The sequence below is a fragment of the Panthera uncia genome, assembly GCF_023721935.1.
Source record: "Panthera uncia isolate 11264 chromosome A3 unlocalized genomic scaffold, Puncia_PCG_1.0 HiC_scaffold_12, whole genome shotgun sequence".
Classification (NCBI taxonomy): domain Eukaryota; kingdom Metazoa; phylum Chordata; class Mammalia; order Carnivora; family Felidae; genus Panthera; species Panthera uncia.
The window spans coordinates 22,095,374-22,120,374 of NW_026057579.1; the positions used below are offsets into that span (position 1 = coordinate 22,095,374).

Here is a 25,001-nt window from a genome sequence, read left to right on the forward strand (position 1 = left end):
TGATTGATGCTGTTTGGTGCTGGTACTTTGTAACTTTCCAATTCTTCTGGTTGTCAATGTGACAGCCTCTTGATGATTAATTAGACCCTATCCCTCGCTCTTTTCATTCTCCCCGTGCACCAAGGCTCTTGGTTTTCAGCAAATATAAATATTTCTAAATGCAGATTTAATGATTGAGAACACCCAACAAAATCCAGAAAGATCTATGGTACTTTCATTCTTCCTTACTTTCCCACTGAAATTTAATACATTGTGTTTTTTCTCTCCCCATTCTTTAATTTTCTGGAGCCCTCTTGTCTCTTTTGGAATACCCCCCCCCCCAAGCTATTTTTCTGCTCTTCTGGTGTCTCCATCTACACACGGATCTCCTGTCTCACTTTCTCATCTTTTGTCCATCTCCTTAGTTTAGGCAAACTCACTTTCCTCTATATAATGCATAAGTTCGGGATGGTAGGAAGAAAGGGAACTGATATTTGTTAAATCCCTATTGTTTTACTCTAACTATGAGGGGCACTTTTCTATCAGGTTCATAAAATATTTATTGAACACTTATTATCAGCCAGAACTCCCTCCCTTCAGAACCGCCATGTAAGTAGTCATCTTTATCTCTATTTTAAAGACAGGAAAGCTGAGACTTTGGGAGAATAATCAATGTGCTGTAAGTCATACAGTTAGGGAATGGCAGAGCAGAGATTTGAACCCAATCCTTCTGAATTTATCAACTTGTATTATTTTCTATGACACTGTTCTGGATGGGTGAAGGATGCCTAGAGCCCCAGAATTTGGAAGGGACCATAAACTTTATTTATACAGGTGGTTCCCCAACTTAGGTAATCAGAACCCTGTTTGATCAGCTACATAAAAATCACTTGAAATGCTTATTAAAACACAAATTTCTGGGCCTTCCCATAATTGTTAAAAAGAAGTCTGGATTTGCCCAGAACTGTGGATTTTTAATGAACTGGTGCTATCAACCAACTATCACCTGGTACAGAACTTTTCCTGACATTCTTGACTGAGAGACGACCAGCCAGCCCCTGGGCAGGGCTTACTGCCCATGTAGTAGCTTCCATGAGTGAGCAGCCCTCAATACTTCTAGGAAATTCTTCCTCATGTTGCTCTGCCACCAGTGCTTCCATCGCCACAGTCTGTGATCCTTGTAACAGAAGTGATAGGCACCAGCTACTAAGTGCTCACTGTGTGCCAGAGATGTGCTAAGTGCTTCGGCTCTCTTGTGCTGCTGAAGTGACACACAACTCTGTGAGGTTGGCATTCTTCTTCTTCCCGTAGTGCAGAGGAGATCATTTCATTCTGGAGCTGCAAATAATATGTTTATTCTATGTATTGTAATCATCTCTCCAGATACTTGCAGATATCATCCTTCCCAATCTCTCCACGTTTTCATAATTTAACATGACAACAGAATTCACAGAGTACTGACTTTTTCCAAGGCAAGGTGCTAATGTGGCAGAGATGAGGAAGGTCTTTTTCCTTGAGGCTTTACAGTCTAGTGGGAAAGACCCGTGCGGACTCTAGTGTAGTTTTGTGTGTGAACCTTGCTTCTCTAAGTGGACAAAGGGTCCTTGGGGGCACATCTGTATTCTTTCCTACAGTCAGAGGGTTGAATTTGTGATGGGGAATCAATAGAGATACATTGTCATGGATTGATTGAGACTCTTTCTCTCTGTCTCTGTCTCTGTCTCTGTCTCTCTCTTTTTTTTTTTTTTTTTTTTTTTTTTTGCTCTCCATGTTTCCTGAGTGAGTCAAGCAATTGGGTAGAGAGGAGAGTATGAGGCTGTCTTAAATTTCTGAAACATATGCTTTTGAGATGGCTCATGAATTTCTTTGGAGTCCACACATCTGTGGAATGTCTCCCTTGGAGAAAATAGCTGTGGTGGTTAATTTTTAAACTTGACTGGACTAAGGGATGCCCAGTTAGCTGGTAAAACATTATTCTGGGTGTGTCTGTGAGGATGTTTCCAGAAGAGATTAGCATTTGAAACAGTAGACTGAATAAAGGAGACCTACCCTCACCAGTGTGGGTCGGCATCATCCAATCCACTGGAGGCCTGAATGGAATAAGAAAGTAGAAGGACAAGTCTGCTCTCTTAAGCTGGACATCCATCTTTTCCTGCTTTCAAACATCAGAGCTCCTGGTTCTCTGGCCTTCAAACTCTGGAATTTACACTAGTGGCCCCTTTTCTGCCTCCCTTGCAAATTAATGTCCCCCCCGCCCCTGCCCCACTACTTTTTCAGGCCATTAGACTTGGATTGAATTATAACATTGGCTTTCTTGGCTCTCTAGCCTACAGATGGCATATCAGGCAAATCTCAGCCTTCATAATCACGTGAGCCAATTCTCATAATAAATCTGCTCATATGTCTAAATGTATCCTATTGGTTCTCTTTCTCCAGAGAATTCTGATACAAGAGCTGCCCACAATGTCCTGTCAGTAGATAAAAGTGTAGGGTTTATAGCCAAAAACATGTGGGCATCCTAGCTACACTGTTGACTTTCTCCATGATCTTGGATCTATCCTTACTCCGTGCCTTGACTTTTTCCATCTGCCAAATGGGAATACTACTTCCAATAAGGAAGTGTTCTTAAGGGTATGTAGAAGGGAAGTATTAGTTATTATTAATGTACTTCAAAGTTCTTGGTGACACTAGCTGCATAAATATAGATCTTTCTTGTTTTAAACAAGCAATGCTAAACAAAACCAAAGAATATTAAATTATGAATTACAGAAGAGATAAATTATGGAGGTAGTTATTATTTAAATTGCAGAAATATTTCTCATTTTCAGCCCAGGGTTCCTTTACAAAGCAATCTGTCTTGTGCTTTTAAAAAAGTAATTCAATTTACCAAAATTTGATTTGCATGCAACTTTTTAGAAACATTTATCATGTAAAGTGAGACATCATCTGACTAAATTAGAGAATTTACCAATATGTTTTGGCTTATGATGAATATCACTTCCTCCAAGGATGGGAATATTGGCAAATTGAATTTCACTTCTCCCCTTCTCAAAGTGAGACTATCCAAGTCCGGTTTAGAAGCATCTGGTCTGAGAATTAGTAGTCATGGTGGAAATACTTGGATTCATGCTCTAGATCTGTCAATAAATCACACATGTCTCAGGGAGGCTGACCCCACGAGGCCTCAGTTTGCTCATCTAGAAAATGAGATTTTGGAGTTGATGATCCCTCCAGCTTTTGGGCTCACCGGTAGTGCTCACTGCTCACTGATAGTGCACAAAGGATAACACGTGGCATACTGTTGATGCATAATAAATGTTTAATCGATGGATGAATGAAGTCTTGACTTTCATTTCCTTCCAAGGCGATTCTGAAAATTCCAGAATTTATTATAAAAACAGAATCAGTTCAGGAAACCCCTTTCCTTAGTCATCACTGACTTGACCTCTCTTTAGCGTTTTTTGCACCTTTAAGTCTGGTGAGAAAAAGACATCAGCTCTTTGTGAGGAGCAGGATTTGTATTTCAAGTTGGTAAATTGCAGATGACAGTTGCAATCCTGGAGAGACACAGAGAGAGGCGGCCCCTCGCCCGTCCTCTCCCACTGTCTCCCTGCACGGCCCTGCACCTGACTTGGCATTCGCTGCCCATGTCCTGCCACCAGCAAGGCTCCCCGCTCCATACTGCCTGGCAGGTCCGCACCTTCCTCCAAGCCCATGAATCATCAGAGGTGCTGAGGCTTCTCCAGCTTTGTGGTCCTGGCAGAGGTGTTGTTTCTTCTAAAAGTGGAGGAGAGAGAGAGTTGCTAAGGAACACCATTAATATGCTGACGGCAACACAATCTCCGAGAGTTTTGGCCTCGGCCGTTTGACTCTAATCAGGAAATCATTTTTAGAAGGATTTGTCAGTGTAAGAAAACAAGCCCCTGAACTAAATTAGGATCTGGATTATTTTTTCCTCCTCTCCCAATCTGCGGTGCGAGGCAGATTGCTGAGGCCTCACGGTTTGTGTGTGGTGAATTTGTTTCTGTTGCACATTTGAATTTGGAGCTTCCCAAAGGCGGCTGTGTTTCTAAGGACTGCATTTTGGAGCAGCACCCTTGGGGGTTTGGGGCTGTCTCTCCTTCCCTCACACTGGTTGGCTTTCTTGGCAAGGCGGCCCAGCTTCAAGACTCTGTAATCTGATTGTCTTTTTCTTTTCCGTTTTTCCTCCCCGTAATGAATTCACCGCGTGTCTCTGGGAAATTAAGGTAATCCATTATACTCTTGTCTCCCCATCGTCGCCGCAGGGATAATAGTATTTAACCCACCTTTGCAGTATACTGAGTGGCCTGTCAGGGTCTCTTCTTTAGAAGGACAACTTGAAAACATTTTAATAAATGCTCCTTAACTGTATGCTTTAAAAATACATGGGGCCAAATGGCAAACAGCTCAGTAGTAACCAGTCCAGCAAACAAGACTAGCTGTTCGTCACTCTCTCCATTACTTCTGTTTTTCTCCTCTTCCTCTCTCCACATACTTCCATTTCTCCTGGGACATGTTGTCTCTGTTCAGGGATAGAATCTTTGGGGAAACCCAGGGTTTTGGTTGTTACGGACCAGCGCCTGCTGCCCATGCAAATCCTCCCTGGGAGAGCAGTTGAGTTTCTCATTCTGCAGGGTTCCCCAGTGCTCCTCAGTGCTCCTCGGTGCTCTTCAATGCTCACAACAGGTGTGCCTGAGGACAGAGAAGTGGGTGCCCAGCTTGTGTGCTGCAGAAGGGACTGGGTGGCCTGGCCGCCGGTCCTCTATTAAATGCCTGTGGTTTCATTTCCCATGCAGTCAGGGACCTAATCACGCTTAGGATGTCATGGCATGTCATGTGCATATCAGGCTGATTTTCTCCTTCCCTGTGGTGGAAACGTGTGTTCCCACAACCACAGGCCTGAGGCCTGGAGCTCATTCCTGGAGAGCAAGGTAAAAAGTGCCTTTAACTTTATTTTCCTACCTGTTCTTCTCCGAAGATAAAAGTAGCCACAGACATTCCATGGAGCAGGGAGGTGCCCACTGGCATGCAGTGTGAGCCCAGCCTGGGGATCAGAAAGCAAAGTCAAGGCTGAGCCCTTTTATGTTTGCAAGGCATCTGGATGGGACATGGCAGCTAATTGTGCCCAGAGGCTTTAGATGTCCCTCCATGTGCACTCAGAGTACCCGGTATTCTTGGGGTTTTGGGGCTGTTCAGGAGTTTTCAGAACTGACATGAGGTTAGCTCTGAGAGGGATATTCTCTGGTGCTTTCTGCTGATGCCATGGGCTGCTCTTCATTGGAGAGACATCTTAGGTCCAAAGAATACCCATAGGAGGACCTGATGACCCAGATGAGCATCCAGGTAAGTCTGAATGTTCTCATTTCTTTAAGTCATATGAGACATGTTAAATGCATTGGGAAAAGATGCGTTTAGAGAAGTCCTCCATGAAAAAGTATGTGATGCAGGAAATTCCCTTATTCTATCTCAAAACAGTCCCTTGTGCAGGATCAATCAGCAGGTCAAGACTGACCCTCTCAAAAAACACAGTCCTTGGTTTCTTACTCTCTAAGCTCCAGGGACGAGTGCTGCACAGATACCAACAGCAACTGAGTTCTATAACCAGGCTTCAAAGCTGTTAAAGGAGGGTTTCTCTCATCTCCTCAGTGAGATTAGGAGACTAGATCTTGAATTTCTCAGTCTTGGAAGAGACCACAGAGGCTATTAGGCTCAGCGGATTCTGTGTGTGTGTGTGTGTGTGTGTGTGTGTGTGTGTGTGTGTGTATTTAAGCAACTTTGCCTCCTGCCCCCAGGAAAGAATATATATAAAGGGAAGGGGAAAGAGAGGGACAGAGGATCCGAAGCTGGTTCCGTGCTTATAGTAGTGAACCCGATGTGGGGCTCCAGCTCATGAACCTCGAGATCATGACCTGAGCTGAAGTTGGACGCTCAACCGACTGAGCCACCCAATTGCCCCACCCACCAAATACTATCTTACGAAGAATTCCAAAATACTAAATAGGTACAAGGTGGGGCATTCTCACTGAAGTGGGCAGGAGGGTGGGGATTAGAATATCATTAACGTGGTCTCTTCCCTGGTGCCATCTCCCATGTGGACCCACTCCTCAGTGGTTCCCAAGGCACGTTTGTGGAGTCCAGGGTTGCAGGCATCGATAATGCCTGACCCTTGTGTTTTACAGATGAAGTTACTGAAACTCAGAGAGATAGCTTAACCTCACCTTGCGCCACACATGTAGGAAATGTCTCATATATAAACCAAACATGTTAACATTCTTGCCATGGGGAGGAAGAGTTAAACTAAAACAGGCAGAAAGGTGCTGTGGCTGTGGGCTTCTGTCTTCCATAGGAAGGAAGATGACTTTGGCTCTCCCCTCAGTTTTCCTGCTTTTACGAGCCAGCCTATTTCCTTCTGGGCCCTCACTGCTGTTTACACAGCGTAGCAGGGGCCGAGATGAGCCCACAGGAAGGGACTCTCCTTCTGTGCTAATGCAGGAAGGAATGTGGCATCGATCTATCTGCAATTATAAGCTCAATGTGTTTCCCTTGAATTTTTAGAAAAACCAAAGGTACTTTGCAAGTGCAATAGAGCTTCCAATTAGGCAGTTAAGTTCCCCATTTCTATTTCCCTAATGACTTGACTTGCTCTCTTGCTTTATGAAATGAAAATAGCTTTATTTGGGCACAAGGATGCAGCTGATTGCATGCTTAATATGCTTTTGCAACAAGTTCCTGCCTGTTCCTAGCATATGCAATGGGCAGAATAATACATTTCTGTGCTTCTTTCTGCCACATATCCATGGTCATTTACTCTAGTCCCATGCCTATGGTCACTGGGGGTGGTGCAGTTTGAAAGAAGTGTCCAGAAGGCTGGTGTTTAAGCCTCTAGAAGGAAAAGTGTCCTTGAAGAGAGGGCACTGGGCCCAAGGCCATGTTCATCAGGGGTGGTATGGAGTACTGGACTTCATGTGCTGAGTGGTGGAAAGCAGAGGTGGGGCTGGTAGAAATCATGCAGAAGAGTTGAAGCAGAGACACAGAGGGCAAAGAAAAGGCACAAGAAGGACATCAGCTGAGTTGTAAGAAAGAAAGAGTAGGGATGAAGAATTAAGCTCTGTGAAGATGTAGGGTTAGGGGTTTAGCAGTTGTTTCTTCACTGGGGAACTAGACTTGAAAGTAAAAGACGTGCTCACCTTCCACTGTATCTGGTTGAACGCTGCTCCAAGCCAGGCCCCAGGTTCCAGAAAGCCAAAGGACATCCCTTCTTTGTCTTTTCAGTTTACAGAAAACATTGACTCAGCCATGGCCTGTGTAGAGATGTTCACATACCTGGGCAGCACTTTTGAAAACCACTTCAGAAGATTTTTGGTGCTCTCTGCCCTACTCTTCCTCTTCCTCTGAGCTCAGCACAAGCCCGGAAGCCTTCAGAGGGTGTCCAGAGGGCCATCTGCATACCTGTTAATGCTCTCAGTGTGTATCATGGCTCACAGGGCTGTCTCCCAGGTCAGGTATAAGACCATTTCCTTTCTCCCCTGACCCCCATGCTGAACAGCTGGGAGCAGGTGGTATTCCCGAAAGGCGTGTCACTTGACTCACAGGAAGTGGGACTGCAGAACAGGCAGCTTGAGCATGATGGCTGGCAGCAGTAGGCTGGGAATGCCCTCACGTTTCCTATTGCTGCTACCTGGCTGGGTCAGCAAGTTTTTCACATGGGTTGTTAAACGCAGAGCCCTCCATGGAGAAGACCACAACCACGGCTCTGTTGTCTGGGGTGCTTTGCAGAGCAGAGAGTCATCTATCTCTGTGTGGTCTGTGGCTGCTTTTGGCTTTCTTGTTTAAATTGCCCTTGATCAGAGCTGAGATTACAGAGGAACTTGGTCATTGCTGCAAGGCAGCTGTGGCTAAAAAATAAGAAAAAGGGAAGAAGATCTCACATCAGGCAGCTTCTCTTTATTTCTGGGAACACTCTGGGCCTTCCTTGAAGTGCATCACCTGCATAGCAGTGTTGGCTGGTCTGCCTATGGGAAGACCTGCTTTCCAAGTCTGAAGGAGACCCTGAGGTCATTGTGTCCATTCCCCTGCCTTCAGGCAGGATTAGAGATAAGCTGCCCTGCCAGAGGATAATCTCTTCTACTTGTAAAAGCTTCCAGAGTAGACCAGAATCTCTCTCTAGACCATTCATTGCAACTTTTAACAACCTTCACCATCAGGAAATTCTATCCTAAATCCCTTATGCTGCGGATTAAGTTTCTTTCCTTGTTCCATCCTCAGTAGCCACTGCCAAGACTTAGCCTGCACTGCCTGAGAGCTCTTCTGATACCTGAAGATTGTGTTAAATCCTGCCTGCCTGTCTTCCCCTGATGAATAATCCCAGCCTCTTTTTCTCCCAGGCCCTGCTGCCCGTCCTGCTCATCACCTTCGAGGCTACCCTCTGACCTCTCTCTAAGTGCCAGTGTCCCCTGAGGGAGCCCAGAACCAGACTCAGGAGTGCAGTGCATTTCTAACCCATCTTAGGTCCGTGAGAGTCCTTCCTGAACCCACGGCATGAACATTACCTTCTTGCTCGGGCACCCACATGGGCTTATGTGTTGGTGACCCTCACTCACAGGCTTACGGTCACCTTTCAACCTACTACTAGCCTATCAGATCCTTATCCTTTACTCTCTTGGATGTTAAGGGCAAGATAAATTGCCCCCATCAGCAGTATCGCTGTATCATTTTATCTGCACCAAACACTGACCACTACCAGCACTGGAAACAAAGAGAAGGGAGAATGGGGACAATTCTGAGTGTCCGTATCTCTTCTGGAAGGTTGTGACAAGAGCAAGGAGCAGAGACAGCCAGCTGGTTGGATGTGGGTCCTCACACTGCTCTAACAACAACAGGTGCTCTCGGTCTGATGGCTTTCTTTTCTCTCCTTCTCAGTGCGCTCTCTCACCATCTGGTCTCCACTGCTCCATACCCGCCCCATCCAGCACACTTAGCCCCATGCCTACCCCATGGCAGGCTCACTCCCAGTGCCTGCAGGCAGCAGAGCTCAACTCCAAGTCACCAAGCAGGTCCCAAAGAATTTGCATGGCCAGAAGGTGCTCATTGTGCACTGGGTGAACACACAGAAGGGCAAGGCGGCCTCTTCCTCAAGGAGGGTGAGGATGAGGCAGGGACTTGAGACACAGGCCTGGCAAACTACAAACAGCATGTGGGCTTTGGCCTGCTGTTCACAATAGGAGAGAGATGTCAAAAGGCAGCCTTCTGAAAAGGGCCACATGAGGGGTGCCTGGGTGGTTCAGTCAGTTAGGTGTCCAACTCTTGGTCTCTGGTCAGGTCTTGATCTCAGGGTTGTGAGTTCAAACCCTGCATTGGGCTCCACACTAGGCACAAGGCTACTTAAAACAAAAGGGGCCACCAGAGGTAGTTAGGTGTTAAGCACAGAAGACTTCAGGTCAGCAGTCAGAGAGGCTTCATAGGGGAGGTGGGTCGGGTTGGATGGGAGCTGGCCCTCAGCGGGCAGGTGTTGGCTAGGCCAAGAGCGTCCAGTATGGATTCAGCAAGAGAAGTCTGTGAGAGCTGGGATGCACTTGACTGGCTCATGGCTCCTGTTCTGCTTACCCCTTCCAATCCGTCCAACTCTTTCCATCTCTAGTTTCCAGAAGAGATCACCTTCTTCCTTTTATTCCATTCATAAGGGAAAAAATATTTGACGGGCATCCTCTATGTGCTGGAACAATTCCAGGCCAGAGGCGGCCAATAACATGCTGCAACACACCGGTAGACCATGACTGGTTCTGGAGTGTGGGATTCCAATTCCCTTGGTCCCTGGGCTGGACAGATGTGGCATGGGCTGGTCAGTCTCCTGGGTCTGGGTCACTTCCAATTGCTGAGTAATTCTCTTGGTTTCTCACGCTGTACTGCGCAGTATTCTCATTTTGCGCCTTACTCTTCATGGTTGGGAGCACTGTCCTGGGCCTTGGGATACACAGATAACAAGGCAGGTGAAGCTACTCTAGTGGGTACGGTGGGTGACATTCTAAGACGGCCATTAAGATTCCCACCCCTGGTGTATATGCCCTGTGTAATCCTGTCCTCTCGAGTGTGGGTGTGGGCTATGACTATAAAGGGACAGTTGGTTTCATGATTAGGTCATGTTGTATGACACAGTTGACCTTAAAAGTAATTGTTCTGGGTGCACCTGATATAATCAGGTCATCCCTCCAGAGGGACTTGGCTCTTCCTGGTGGGAAAGATTCAAAGTGTGACAGGGCCTGGATGTGAGGGAGATCCTGTTTCTGGCTTTCACAATGGAAGGGCCATGTGACAAGGAATGGGGGTGGCCCCTGGGAACTAAGGGCAGCCCCTGGATGATGGCCAGCAAGGAAATGGCAACCCCAGTGTCACACCTGCCAGGAGCTAAATCCTCCCACAACCACAGGGGCCTGGAAGAGGACCCCAAGCTCTGGATGAGAACGCAGCCGGGCCTACATCTCTTGTGAGACCCTGAGCAGAAAACTCAGTCCCTTCTGCTGCACGGACTAGGGAGCTAATGAATGGTGCTGCTGTAAGCTGAGTTTGTGGTGATGTGGGATGCAGCACAGAAAACTAATATTTGGGGGGGATACAAAAACATTGAACATGCAAGATTCAGATGGTGATGAGGGGTGTGTAGATGTAGACTGAAACCCAGCAGTATAATGGGGCGGGAGCACCGTGGGTAGCCAGAGAGACATCACCTGGTGATGTTTAAGTGGAATGACAAGAAGGACCCAACCTGGTAGAGATCAGGGGGCAGAGCCATCCAGGTGGAGGAAATAGCTAGGGCAAAGGACCTGGGGCTATAACAAGCCTGATGTTTTCAGGTACAAAAAAACCAGGAAATGTGGCTTCCTGGATCTAGTCTACAGAGGCAGATACCAAATCATTCAGGGCTTTTTGAGATTAAACATGGCATTTGGATTTTATTTTCAGTGTGAGGGAAGCCAAGGAGGGTTTTAAGGAGAGGAGTGATGTCATATTTCGTTATTTCTTTTTAACTCAACGTCTGTTCTTCTATTCTTATAGAAGGAGGCTGAGGGCTGTTGGGGTCTGAGCACATGAATGAGTATCTGGGGTCTGGGCAGAAGACAGAAGGCAGAAGAGTGGGAACATCCCCAGGGCCTGGCTCCCTCGGGCTGCAATGGTTCCCTCCTTAAGACTGGCTGTTCTGTTGGGCACAATTCTGGGGGGAGGCCAGACCCTGGGCATGGAGAGTCCCGGTCACACACTGCTGGTGCTTAGTCCTTTGCACCATGGTTTTATCCCTCCCTAGAGAGACCTCAGCACATAGATTACATTTTCTGTTCTATGCTGTGGGTACTATCCCATGCCACTGGTGCTCTGAACATGGTAGGCACTGGGTGGGTATATGCTTGGTGATGGCTGATGGCAAAGTGTGGTAGAGACTGTGGAGAGAAAATATCACATGCCAGTTTGGTTATTCATCCATGCCTTTATTTAGTTCATAAACATTTCCTGAGGGACTGCCCTATGCCCTGCCTTGTTCTAGGGGCTGGGAATACCATATCACATAGACAGAGTACATCTTTTCTTTAAGGAACTTATATTCTTAAAGGAGAGATAGATTTTTTAAAAAGTATAAAAACCGTGAATCAAAGAAAAACAATAACAAATGGAGGTAAGTGCTGTGAAGGAAGTAAACAAGGAAACTAAGTGCTTGGGCCTGGAGCCTCCCAGAAGGACTAACTCCGAGTTCTGAAGGTATAATTTAATGAACGAACAAATGCACGAATCAATAATTTTCCTGCCCCTGGATTTGCTGCATTCTGCTCAATTTCTCTTCTCTGAGTCTGTTTCTCCTGGGAGGAGGCCCGAGTGTTGGGGGTGGGGGTAGACAGGCAGAAAGGGCTTAAGCTGTGGATTCGTATTTCAGAGCCATCTCATCTAGCTGCTGTGGGAGCCCCGTGGGCCACATGTTAGGACAGAGGCTCTTCTGATGTTAGAGGGTGTGACGGTGGGGCCTCGATTGATGGGGAGAAAGGGGTAGGTTTGAGGGACACTGAAGAGACATGAAGCTAAGACTTGGAGGTTTACTGGTTAAAGGAGGAAAGGTTAAAGGTCACGGGACAAGGACCAGATGCAGATCTCTCTAGTTTGGACCAAGGCTGGCTGGGAATGCTAATTTATTAAAATGCGACATTAAAGATAAAGAGCAAGGCGCGGTGGTGGTGGGGGGGGGGGCGAGGTTGGGAGGGGTTGCTGGGAGAATTTTAGTTCCGGGTAAGCTTTGTCGGAGGCCGGTGTCTGTTGGGAAGCTGACACACCTGTGGTGTGCTGGGACCTGAGGGCTGGGCTGGAGACGCAGGTGGGGGGGTGAGGTGGGGGCTGTTATGGGTGCACGTGCTGGAAGCCAGGGAGCGAGGGAGCCGCTGGAGAGCCTGACCGCCGAAGAACCAAACTTAAAGGGGGGGAGAGCAAAGGGAGTTGGTCAAGGAAAAAGTTAAATATCCAGAAAGGATTAATCCAGGGAAAACAGACCCAGCTGAGGAGGTGGGAGGGTGCAGACTCGGAGCACAGGAGGTGCCCTTTGCGGGCGTCTGTCTGCTGGAGGGGCTCGGCCAGGTGTGTGCATGCGGGAGGAAGGGGAGGGCGCCCATCTGGTGCTTTCTCTTCTCACCGGAGGCAGCAGGTGAGGGATCTGTTGCTTACAGTCTTCCCATTTTTAAAATTTTGTTTTTTGTTTTAAGAGGTAAAACTCTGGCACAGTAAGATTCTCCTGGGAAGGAGCGGATGACAAAGCTGGAGAGGTTGGAGGTGTGGGGGCGGGGAAGGGCAGGCACCCACCAGAAGGGGGTTTGTGAGGATGAGGGCAGCTTCTTCCACCTTTTCAGGAGGAGAGGGTGAGTAGAGATGTCGGGAGTGTGTGTGTGTGTGTGTGTGTGTGTGTGTGTGTGTGTGAGAACGGGAGGCTCAGGACTTCATTTGTTGCCTTCTGCTTCTCTGCAGACGAGGAAGGTGGCGGGGACAGGTGGGTGCGTGGTTGGTGCTTGCAGAAGGGGTGAGCTGGCTGCATGGAGGGGGTTTCTGCCCACGGGCCCCACGAATAATTCCAGACTGTACTGAATGGTCTGGTTGGGCCTGTTATTTGAAGTTCTTTAGAACCGAAAGCTGAACAGGTTGAGAAGGTCGGAGCTTTGCACCCCAGAGCACAAGCTTCCTTCTTGGCCTCTCAGAGGGGACACAGGGGAGGTGACAGTGGCACAGGGCAGGCTGAGTTACTGCTTTCTCTGGGCGAAACGTGGGGAGGAGACCAACCTGTGAGTTTTTAAGATAAGCCCATGAGAATATTTCTGTCTCCATTTTTGTATTTCTTGTCTCACCACCTGCCCCCACCTCCTCCCCAAATCTGTTCCATAAGTAATTAATGACTGCTGCAGCAGCTTCTGTTCCTATAACTGAAGACACCTTTTGGCAGCTTTGTAAGTCTTGTGTCTTTCTTGGCTTCTAAAGCTAAGCTGCTCACCTTGTGTCTAAAACTGTGGCTGCAGACAGTTTGCTTCCGTGTGTCTCTGCATTATGGGTGAGTAGTCACAGCTGCCATCACATTGTGTCTGTACAGCCTGATCAGTCCTCAGAACTGAAGGTCAGGTAACACTGAGCTCTGGGCACGGAAGATGGGTGGGAGGGTTGGAGGAATTTTTATGGGTGGTAAGGGGCCAGATACGGTACAAAACACGATTCCGTGTTGTCGAACTATGCTGCCCACCCACGTCAGGTTCCCTTGAAGCAGAGCCTGAGATAAGAATTCTTCAGAATGTGATTTATTGAGGGGGTGCCCTCAGGAGTGGGGGCACAAGGAAAACAGGATAGGGCAGGGGAAGAAGCCTGAGGAAGGATGTGGCTTGGGCTGCATGCCAGCTCCCTTTGGTCCCATGGGAAATCCTGGAATGTGAATTGTACCCCAGTGTTGGACTTCCCTTGTCTAGCTTTTCCTTGGGAAGTGGGGAGACAGTGGCCGTGATGTCTTCTGATGTCCCCACTCAGACCAAGATAAGTCTAAGAGAGCACCAACAGTTTCCATTACTATGTCCGTTTACTTTGTTTCACATAGTGAAGTCATTCATTCTTTCATTCATTCAACAAATACATGTTGGGGCTGGCTCTTCCCTTAACCCTGATATTTCTGGCTGTTTCAGGCACATTTTCTTTAAATACTTAAATAGCCAAAGAATTTTATGCTCTTAGGAGCACCAGGAAACCTCCCTTTGTCTGTTGACCTGGCTCGTAGGTGTATTTCCACTCTATGTAAATCAGTGGGGTGGAAAAGGAAGAGAACAGGAGAGCATTGTAGCCTCAGGAGGAGGGAGAAGGAGGGACAGGGTGAGGATGGGAAAGGCCAAGGGCCCTGGGCAGGCCTCCCAGTGTTTCCAGCTGGTTGCTCATGGGCTACACGCATGGGGAAAGATAACAAAGAGCTAGTCTTTGTGCATGGATCTTACCTCTCTGGCATGGATGAAGAATTCAGGTGCTGGTCCGAGGCTACCTTAGGAGTTTGTTGCTATGGGAGCTCCTACTTAACGCTGAGAGGCTGAGGCTTTATGAACTCATCACTACCCTTTGTATGATGTCAAAGAGATGTCATTGTCACTCACTTCCCCATTGTGGCCCCCATCTATAAAATCAAAGCATCTGGTAACTCGATCCTGAAGTCCCTTTCCAGGGCTGAGACCCTCTATTTCAATAGTTCCTGGCTTTGACAGGTTGAGAACAAATAACCTAGTCCTGAGAGGACATACCTACTCTTGTGCCGGGAGACTCTGTAGGCCCATCATTTCACTTATGGCTCGAGTGGAGGGATAATGGCATGCTGCTAGGGTTTTGGGGGATTAAAAAAAATTTGAGAGGATCCATGATTGTCTTGGAATCAAGACTTACTAAACCTGAAAGTCTGGATCAATGGACCCAAACCTGAAAGATAAAACCTGAAAGTTTTTTAGTTAAAAACTCACCATTGCACACACACAGATGAGATAAAGCTGACGAATGAGCAGTTCTAGTGAAAAGACTTAGGAGTTTTAGTTCAGGATATATTTATTTATAAGTTCAGTAAATATTAATTGGGTGCTGGGCACTGATCCAGGAGCTGGGGACACAGCAGTGAATAAAGTGACATCATCCTTATCCAGCTTACATTCTGGTCCTGTAATGCACTGTGATACAAATTACACACTATGCAAGACGAAGAGGTAGGTTATATGGTATGAACGGACCATGGATGGTGAGAGGAAAGGCAATGAGAAATGGCAATGATGGGGTGCTGTTTTAAATGGGGGAGCCAGGGAAGACTTTATGAGGAGGTCACGTTTGGCCCATTTGCTATTTGACATGGCTGCTAAAAAGCTACTGGAATCCTGGGTTCGATGATGAATTAGTTCCACTAATTAGAGTGACCTGCTTGGATGCCTCTACCCACCTAAGTTCACCTGACTTCCTCCAGCTGCCGGCTCAGCCCTGCAGGCCCGGCTGGACCTTTCAGGAAATTACCAAGCCAGCCTGCCTGACCTTGGCCTCATTTCAGGAAGTCTGCATCTCCTCGGCTCTTGGGAGCCATCGCCCACTGCAATGCACTCTGTCGCTGATCACGTGTAACACTGTGCCCCCCCCCCCCCCCCCCCCCCCACTGTCTGAGACAATGCTGCAGACACTGGGGGCTGGCTAGATTGCCCCTGCCCCCGTGTGGAGCCATGCACAGTGCCCAAATGACCCTGACTTACCAAACCTGAGCTATCGACTCCCTCACTGTTTCAAAGTGCTCTGTTGGCACTGGCTCCAGAATAAGATTCAAAGGGAACATTTTCTGTTTTATTGATGTTCATCTTCCTAAGTTTGCACAGTGTGTGGCGTAAATGCTAATTTTTCTAGGTGGGGAAAAAAGTTTTCTCCCAAACTTCTTGCAATTTTATTAATAATGTAGCAAATGAGACAACATATTCTGAGGGCTCAGTCAATCCTGGGGAGGCAGCCTGGGCCTCCGAGTGGCCGTGTTCTTCCTCCTGCTGACTCCGTCTCTCCCTCGGTCTCTCTCTCGGGTGGGTTGCCGAGGCACTCAAGAGCAGAGGGCAGGGGGAATTATGCATGAGCAGAGAGAGGAGATGCTGACCTTCTGTGTTTAAAGGTTAAGGTGATTTCTTGGGAAATGGAACCAACTCACTAATCAGAAGCTGTTCTGAATTTTTCTGCAAAAATTAGACCGTGTGCCTCACTTCACAAGCTCTGTTTGTGAGGATATCCATATCTATATATAACACAGCTAAGCCAGGTTCAGCCTAAATTCATTAAACACCTACTGTGTTCCCAGTCTTAGGATGGATTAGGCTAAAAGGAACACAAGGAGGTAAATGACAACCCTTGGTCACCTGTAACTCACATGGATGGAACATGCAGCCATTTTTCAGCTCCTTTCAGAAGGAGCAAGATAGTTCTTCTTATTCTGGGGAGTTAGTTACAAGCAAACCCGATCAGGGCACAGTCTACCCCCATTTGCACAGCCTTGGTGTTGATGGTTAAGCAGTACTCAGGATGAAGGTCATGTGCCATGAGATCTTAAGCCAGTGGGTAGAATCAGACAGAGACACAGGAATGGTTTGGAACTCAGAAGTCAAACATGTACTGAGTACATTCTCTGTGTCCAGCACTATGGTAGACACTTAAAGATAAATACAAGTAAGATACAGCTTCTGTCTTCTAAAACACAAGCCCAGTTAAGGTAGAGAGCTTTTCTGTCTTGTTCTCTGCTATATTCGCAGAACCTAGAGCAGTATCTGGCATTTAGTGGAAACATAATGATGTTTGATGAATGAATGGAGGCATTTGTAGTAGAGGAGGAGGCAGGCATGAATATGTGTCGTGGTTCTCATGGTGTGTGTGTGAAAGAGAGAGATTAGGGCACAGGGGGGTCACTAAAGAGAAAGAAGTTGATTTTCTCTGTTAAGTGGGGATAAGATGAGAGAAGAGGCTTCACAGGTGTATCAGGAAGGATTCTTATTTTAGACAACAGAAATTCACTCTTTAGATTAAGCAGAAAAATGAATTTATTAAAGAAACAGGACCTGCCAGAATTTCTAGGCGTGCAGAAATTTGAAGCTTGACACTGGGATCTAGGAATCATGCCCAACGTTGCACAACAGAGTTGTGTAGTCTAGAGGAAGTACATTGCCCCTTTGCTGGACTGGGATCTAGGAATCATGCTCAACGTTGCACAACAGAGTTGTGTAGTCTAGAGGAAGTACATTGCCCCTTTGCTGGACATGGTCATGGTGGCTTTCACTCCTGATGCCACAGTGCTGGGCACTAGGTACTGCCACTAGAGACTGGACATTGCTGTCCTCAAAGTCACCAGAATGAATTCCATGTTGTGCATCCTTCATGCTGCTGGCCATAGGTTCAGAATCTGATTTGGGTTCATCCTATTGGGAGAACTGAGGTCACCTCAGGCATCCTGCACCCTAGCTGCAAGGGATGCTGGGAAAGTGAGTATCTGGTTGATATTCTCCTCCCAAAGAATGCATGAGGTGACGAGTGTGTGGAACATGGGTGGGGGGTGGAGGGTGGTTCAAAAGTCTTAGGTGCTAAAAAAGAAAGATACATGATTGTTACAGTAACATAGATGGTCCTAGTTTGCCAGGGAGGAAATTGTAGCTGTGGTTGGGACAGATTATGTAGAGTTTTGTATTATCTTGTTTAAAGGTTTGGACTCTTCCCCATAAACAGTTGGGAGGCTGTAACAGGCTTTAGGCAGGGGAGTGACAGTGTCAGGTTTGCATTTCAGAAGGCTGGCCCTGAAGGCAGAGTGGGGAGAGTGGAAGGGTGAGCAGGTGCGGGGGAGGGGGGATGGCAGCCCAGTCTGGCCAGAGCTGAGGAGGTGGAGCAGGTAGTGGTGATGGAAATGGGGAGGTGGGCAGTAGGAGGGACTTGATCAAAAGGGATCAGTGAGTGGAGCTCTTGAAGGTGAAGGGGAGGCTCTCAAAGATGACCCCTGGTTTTTTGGCCTGGGTGGGCTGGTAGGTGTGGGGAATGATGATGGCTCCATTGGAGATAGTAGGTGAGGACAGGGGTCCAGTAAAGAATGAGAGATTGAAAATGCCAAAGAGAGAGGGGGAGAGGGAGAGAGGGGGAGGGAGGGAGGGAGGGAGAGAGAGAAAGCTCTTAAGCAAGAGGAAAGCTTCAGCACAGAGGGGGTTGCCATCCTGAGTATACGGAGGGTCCCCTTTTCCTCAGAGGCCAGGGGAAGAAGGTGAAGCTGGCTGTATATGTAGATATGATTTTAGATGAGGGTTCATGGGTTCAGGAATTGGGGGGAGTTTGTGCCCAAGGGATGTGCATTTCCCCAGTTCCTTGAACCCTATGCCAGCTGTCCTACATCTCTGTGTGGATTGTCTCCCTCCTCCTCTTCATCTAGTTCGGGGACCAGCAAACATTTTCTTAAAGGGCCAGATAGTAAATATTTTTAGCTTGGTCTTAGCTCTAGGGTTGTAGAACAAAGGCAGCCACAGACATTCCACAGACAAAAGGTGAGACCCTGTGTCAGTAAATTTTATTTACTAAAACTAGCCCAGCCGTAGTTTACTGACCCCTGATGTAGCTGATTCCTACTCATCTTGACCCTCCTGGTAGATATTCTCATTGCACTTTGTGCTCTTCCTTCATAGTACTTCTCTCAACTCTAGTCATTTTCTGTTTGTTTGCTTAACATCCATTTAACTCACTATTTGAGTTCAGCCAGGGGCTGTGCCTTTCTTGCCCTCATAGACCCCAGAGAAGCACACGTAGGAGTTAGCATGTCTCTGGGGTGCCTGGATGGCTCAGAGAGTTAAGTGTCCAACTTCGGTTCAGGTCATGATCTCATGGTTTGTGGGTTCAAGCCACGTGTTAGGCTCTGTGCTTATAGTGTGGAGCCTGCTTGGGATTCTCTCTCTGCCCTTCCCCCACTCTCTCTCTCTCAAAATAAATTAAAAAACTTAGAAGAACTAGTGCATCTCCTGTGCTCACCATGCCAGGCACTGCTCTAAATCTCTACATTCATCAATTCACTCAAGTCGTCCAGGATTTCCAATGGAGAGACACTGCTTTTCTTTTCTTTAAAAAAATTTTTTTTTTTTAACATTTATTCACTTTTGAGACAGAAAGAGACAGCACAAGTCGGGGAGGGGCAGAGAGAGAAGGAGACACAGAATCTGAAACAGGCTCCAGGCTCTGAGCCATCAGCACAGAGCCCGACATGGGCCTTGAACCCACAAACTATGAGATCATGACCGAAGTGGAAGTCAGACGCTCATCTGACTGGGCCACCCAGGTGCCCATGTTTTCATTTTACAGATAAGGAAGCCAAGGCTAAATAACTTGCTTGAAATCACACCATTGGAAGGTAGAGGGTCAAGATTTAGACAGTCTGGCTCCTCTTGCTAAGTTGCTGGCAAAAAACAAATCAAGTGAATTTGAAGTTGAGTTCTTCCTCTGATAGAGAAGGGGCTGCATGAGGTGGGGTTCACCTGAGGGGAAAGATGGAAACCTGGCAGTGTGGCTGTGGGGAAAGCAAGTGGGAGCTGACTGTGGATAGGTAGTGGCTTTGCCCTGTGGTCCAGGTGAGGACAGAGGACTCATATGGGTGTCATTCTACAAGAAGTAGGCTCTTGTTAGGAGCCTACTGCTTCAGGAGCCTACATGCGGCAGCCAGTCAGGGGAGGAGCCAGCTGAGGTCTGGGTTGTGGCACATTGGGGGTTGCCAGTAGGTTGTCTGGGGTCAAAGCAGCATCCTCAAGGCAGTTGGAGACTGGATCAGAATTCCCTGAGGTAAAAGGTTCTGGTTTTGGTGCTTACTAACCTTGTGATGTGGACACATTGCCTAACTAATCTGGGCCTTGATTTTCTTATGTACAACATGAAGGGAGTAAGGCCTATACTGCTGTGTTTTGGTGACAGCAAGAGAAAATTTATCTGAAGGTGCTGTCAGGTGATGGGAACTCAACAAATTGGCCCTGTTTTCCCTTCTCATAACTTTTTGTTCATGAGGATCCATGAGAGCCAGATCTGGTCCAGGATATTCAAGCCATGCCTTGAGAAGTTGCACTTCTTCCTGTCCTACTGTATGCCTGTGCTTCTCTCTTTGTGGCCCCGCAAGTGTTCTTGGTTTCTACCAGGTAGCACCTAGTATAGAATTCTTCCTGCCTACCATGTGCTCTGGACCAATTTTGATGTTGTACTGAGGTGTGTATGTGGGTGTGTGTCAGGAGGAGTGCACGCCATGTGCCCATTTTATGTGGGAGGAGTGGGCACATTCCCATATGTGACATGCATATGTATGCATTTGTATATATGTATGTGTCACTCAAATTGCAACCTCCCATTCCTTGTGGTTGAGACAAGTTTCGTTCATGATGCTATTTGTAACTAAAAATAAAAAGGCAACTAAAAATAAAAAGAGCAATGCCCATCAAGTTTCTGGAGAATAGGGATCATGGTGTATAACAAACCCACAGACCAAACAGATGGCAAAGAACTTAAAAGACAGGTTATATCTGATAAGACCAATTTTTGTGGGGCTAAAGGCAAAACAAAGCAAAATCTTTTTTCTTTTTTTTCCCCTTAAGATTCACATAACAAATTGTGCAAGTCCATGGTAGAAAGAAAAGTGTCTTCTTTTTGGGTGAAAAGCCCTAGAAGTTTGGTTGAAAATTCATTACGGATGAAAGACTGCCTTTGGCCCTTCCTTTCCTCTTGAGCCCCTCCATCCAAGCCAATATAGTGATGCTGAGGTCATGGGATTCCTGACATGATGGTTTCCTTCCTAAATCATCTTCCCGTGACAAACCATGAGTCCACAGGTCCAAAGTAATGAAAATCTTTCTCTAATGAAAGATTTCCAGATCCTGTGGAGGTCATAAAGTCTCCAAAACAGCAGTGTGATCTTTGGCTGCATTACTAAAGGTATGTTCTTAGACCTTAGAAGGATGACTGTCCTATTGTAGTCTGCACTGGTCAAGCCGTGTTTGGAAAGTCGTACTCAGTTCTGGGTGCCACAGCTATAGAGTACGTTGTACAACTTGAGTGTATGGGAAGGAGCCAAGGAAATCAAGAGGATTCATGTTGGGACATAATTCTCCATGGGTCTCTTGAGTTTCTGCCCATCTTGCAAACAACAGGCATTGACAAATCATTGGTACATGCTAGAGATAGTTTAGGAGGAAATTTTCTAACTGTGTCTTAGGGTAGAATAAAAAAACTCCTGAGACCCTTGTTGTAATGTATTTTTGAAAGTCAACGATAGTCATCACTTTCAACGATATTGAAAGTGAACGAAATTCATCAGCTGAGACACGTTATTTTGGATCTTTTTGTCTCAGAGTGCTATCTTTTCAATGGGAAATGCTCCTGGAAGCTGGATGTCTTGTCATCAATTCCATGGCTTAAATCAGGACTGCTGGCTTGGAGGCACAGGAAGGAGTGAGGCAAGCATAGGCAGATAGTAGCAATAACTATTCTGTGAACAGGACCCCACACCTTCGCCTCCTCCAGTCTTTATAAAATTAACTTCTCCCTTCTCTCCAGCCCTTCACTCAGATTGGTTTGCCTTCCTATTTTATTATCATCAGCAAATAGTAACGGAGTATGTAATATGTGATATTTGCAGAAGGAATTAATGAAATATAAAATGTAGTCTTTGACTTTTATATAATTTAATTCTTTCATTCATTCCACAAACTATTATTAAGAACCTACACTGTACTAAAATACAAAAGTGAATAAAGCATACGTCTTGCCTTAAAGAATCTACAATTTATTTGGGAAGACAGGATCAATACACAGGAAAAAATGTCAAAAAAACAAGGCAAATGATGAGAAGGTAATGGGATACAAATTCATGAGTTCTGCATGTTCAAAGACATAACCGTTCCCCTGGAACTCCAGAGAGAATCAAATGCTTGTTACCCCCTTCCCTTGCAGTAAAGGAAGAAAGAAAGCCTCATGGGCTGGGGGAGGAAGGGCAGCTTTCTGGGGAGGGGTCAAAGAGCATGTTGCTGGAGTAGCTTTGGAATGGGAAGGCAACTGATGAGAGGGTTTTAATAAATATTACTACAAACTATGCTTTGGGAGACCTTTTCATGTCCTTTGAGAGATGTAACTAGGGAATGAAATTCCTTTTTAATTACTTTGGTCAGTTGAAATTTTCCTTCGTGAAATCAACCCCATTCTGAGACAGAACCTTTTGGTTACAAGTAATGCAGGTAATGCTGATAAAGGATTGCCATGGAAGACCTCACGGTAGAAATGAACTGGAGCTTGATTTCCAAGGAGGGTGGGATAAGGCAGGCAGACAGAGGGTAGAGGGAAGGCATCATATGGTGGAGGGCTAGGGGATGGAAAACTGGTGAATGTGCTGGGGAGGACAAGTTGAGGGTATCTCCAGGGGCCAGTGGAAAGGCCAAGGTAAGGGAAAATTTAGAGGTGCCAGCCCGGGCCATCAGCCTCTCTGGGAGCTTTCATTCACCAAGACTTTCTCCTGTATTTGCTATAATTTGTTGCCTATCGACAATCAGAGTCCATCCAGGGCATGCAGCGAGGGTGTGCCCTTCCTGTCTCCCCAACAGTGTTATCCCTTCTGACTGAAATCCTACTGTTCTCTCTCTCCCCAAGTTTCCCCAACTGTGATCCTGGCTATGAGAATGCTTGTACCCTGTTCTCACGCATATGAGGCTTCAGGTCTCACATCTAGGGCTATTTCCTAGGTGGGAAAGACAGAATTGCAGCCACATAAATGAATAAAATATTTATGAAGGACCTGAGAGGCTAGTTTAATCACATACATCTCTTTCCTCTTGTGTATTAATTAATCCTGTTAAATCCCCCTACCTCATTTTTTTCCCCCTGCTGCATCCAAATTGCTCAAAAAGGCAAGTTTGTGGAAGACAGGCCGAGGGGGTGGTTCAGGATCATCTTCAAAGAATAAGCCCTAAATACTTGACATGGAGTAATGAGTGTAGCAGATCAATCATCAGAGAATACAATTTTGTTGACTTCATGAGAAACATCCATTTTTCTGGACTTGGAAACTGCCCTGAACTCACTCTGGCCTCTGTGACCTCCTCTGTTATTACACAGCCCAGCAGGATGGGTCAGGTTGGAATCTGTCAAAATGAAACCAGAAGTTGGACCATCAGTACCTTCTAAGTCATAACCAAATGGTCTGGGTATTTTATGCCAGGGGATGAGGAAAAAATGGGAAGAGATGTCAGGAATTATGACCCCCTTTCAAAGCTCTGGCAATTCCAATAAATCCTCTTCTGTAGTTAAACAATGAGTTTTACCCTGAAGATGAAGAAAACCAACACCATCACCATCTATCCTCCATGGGGATGGGCTGCTGCAGATGAATGGATCCTAAAGGACTTTCCTTCTGTATTTTCTTCTCCTTTACATTCACCAAATCTCCCATAATTTACAGAGTAGCTTTTGATTTGGTTTTCTTACTCTTATTCAGCTTTTCTATAGTGAATAAGATTCAACAATATTCAAAATGGAACATAATTTCTGACATCCATTTCCAGGGAAAAAAGACCTGATTTAGGAGGCACTGTCTTAGTCTGTTTGGGCGGCGATGACAAAATACCACAGACTGGGTAGCTTATAAACAACAGAAATTTGCTTCTTCCAGTTCTGGGGGCTGGGAAGTCCAAGATCAAAGTACCAGAGTGGCCTCATTTAGTAAAAGGCCTCTTCCTGTTTCACAGCTGCCTCCCTCCTGTGTCCTCACATGGTGGATGGGGCTGGGTATTTCTTTGGAGTCTCCATTAAGGCACTAATCCCACTGATGAATATTCCACCCTCATGACTTAAGAACCTTCCAAAGGCCCCATCTCCTAATATCATCATCTTTGGGGGTTAGGATTTCAACATGAATTTTGGGGGGACAGCAACATTCAGGGCATAGAAGGCAAATAAGAGTGCTGGGAAGACCTTGAGGGAGACAGTAACATCATCCCTAACTTCAGAGTTGCACAAGCTATGCTAAAAGAGATCTGGGGTTTGGGAAAGTCTAGTGTGCATGATAAAGGACATCTATTTCAGTATATGCATGGGTACTTGATAGGAGAAGCAGCAGAAGAGAGAAGCAGACACCAGAGCACAGAAGACATTTTATGCCAGTAAATCTCAAGCTACGTCTGCTCATGCAAATCTCCTGATTTAAAAAATACCATTGTCAAGTCCTATTTCAGACTGATGTATTTTTAATAATTTATGTCTTAGAGTGAATTAATTCAATTAGATTGCTTTCCCTCTAAACTTTAGTTGAGACAACTGAATAAATAGAAGTTTTGTTTGGGGGAGTTAATTAACCTTGAAGCATGGATTAATTAATTAATTAAGCAATCATCTATGTGTTGTCTTTCCAGGCACTGTGCAAGAATGAGGAGATAGGGAAGTACTTGCCCCATACTTTGGAGAGCTTACCCACCAGTAGAGAATATATGCAAATAAAGTAAAACCTTGGTTTGCAAGCATAATTCATTCCAGAAACATGCTTGTAATCCAAAGCACTTGTATGTCAAAGAGAATTTCCCCACAAGAAATAATGGAAACTCAGATGATTCATTCCAAACCCAAAACTGTTCATATATAAGTGATTATAATACTGTAACATAATATAATATAATAAAGAAAATACAAAATATAAAGAAAAATAAATTAACCTTCACTTACCTTTGAAAACCTTTGTGGCTGGTGTGAGGGAGGCGAGAGGGAGAGGGGGGCTATTGTGTAGAATGACTTTCACTATCACTAATGGAATCACTGCTGTCTCTTGGCTCAACGGAATCTTTTTCTGTATGGGAGCCATTGTATACACTCACACGGATGTTGACTATGGTACAGTATTAATAAACTCTTGTCATATACTGTATTTAATGCAACTGGCAACAAGACAGCAGAGGAAAGGGTCTATATCTGCAGGTAGCCTGACCTAG

At 46.1% G+C, this 25,001-nt stretch overlaps 1 long non-coding RNA gene across 2 annotated transcripts; it reads right to left on the reverse strand.

Annotated features, from left to right (window-relative positions):
• Window positions 1–941: 941 nt before the first annotated feature.
• On the reverse strand, window positions 942–14,518 carry LOC125937640 (uncharacterized). 2 transcript variants are annotated; one of them, XR_007462451.1, is made up of 3 exons: window positions 14,484–14,518; window positions 7,188–9,960; window positions 942–1,317 (listed from the first exon to the last, which is right to left on the reverse strand). It is a non-coding gene; the product is annotated as an uncharacterized LOC125937640 (long non-coding RNA). The 2 variants fall into 2 exon arrangements; XR_007462452.1 differs by lacking the exon at window positions 942–1,317 and adding an exon at window positions 2,793–5,044.
• Between the last annotated feature and the right edge of the window lie 10,483 nt (window positions 14,519–25,001).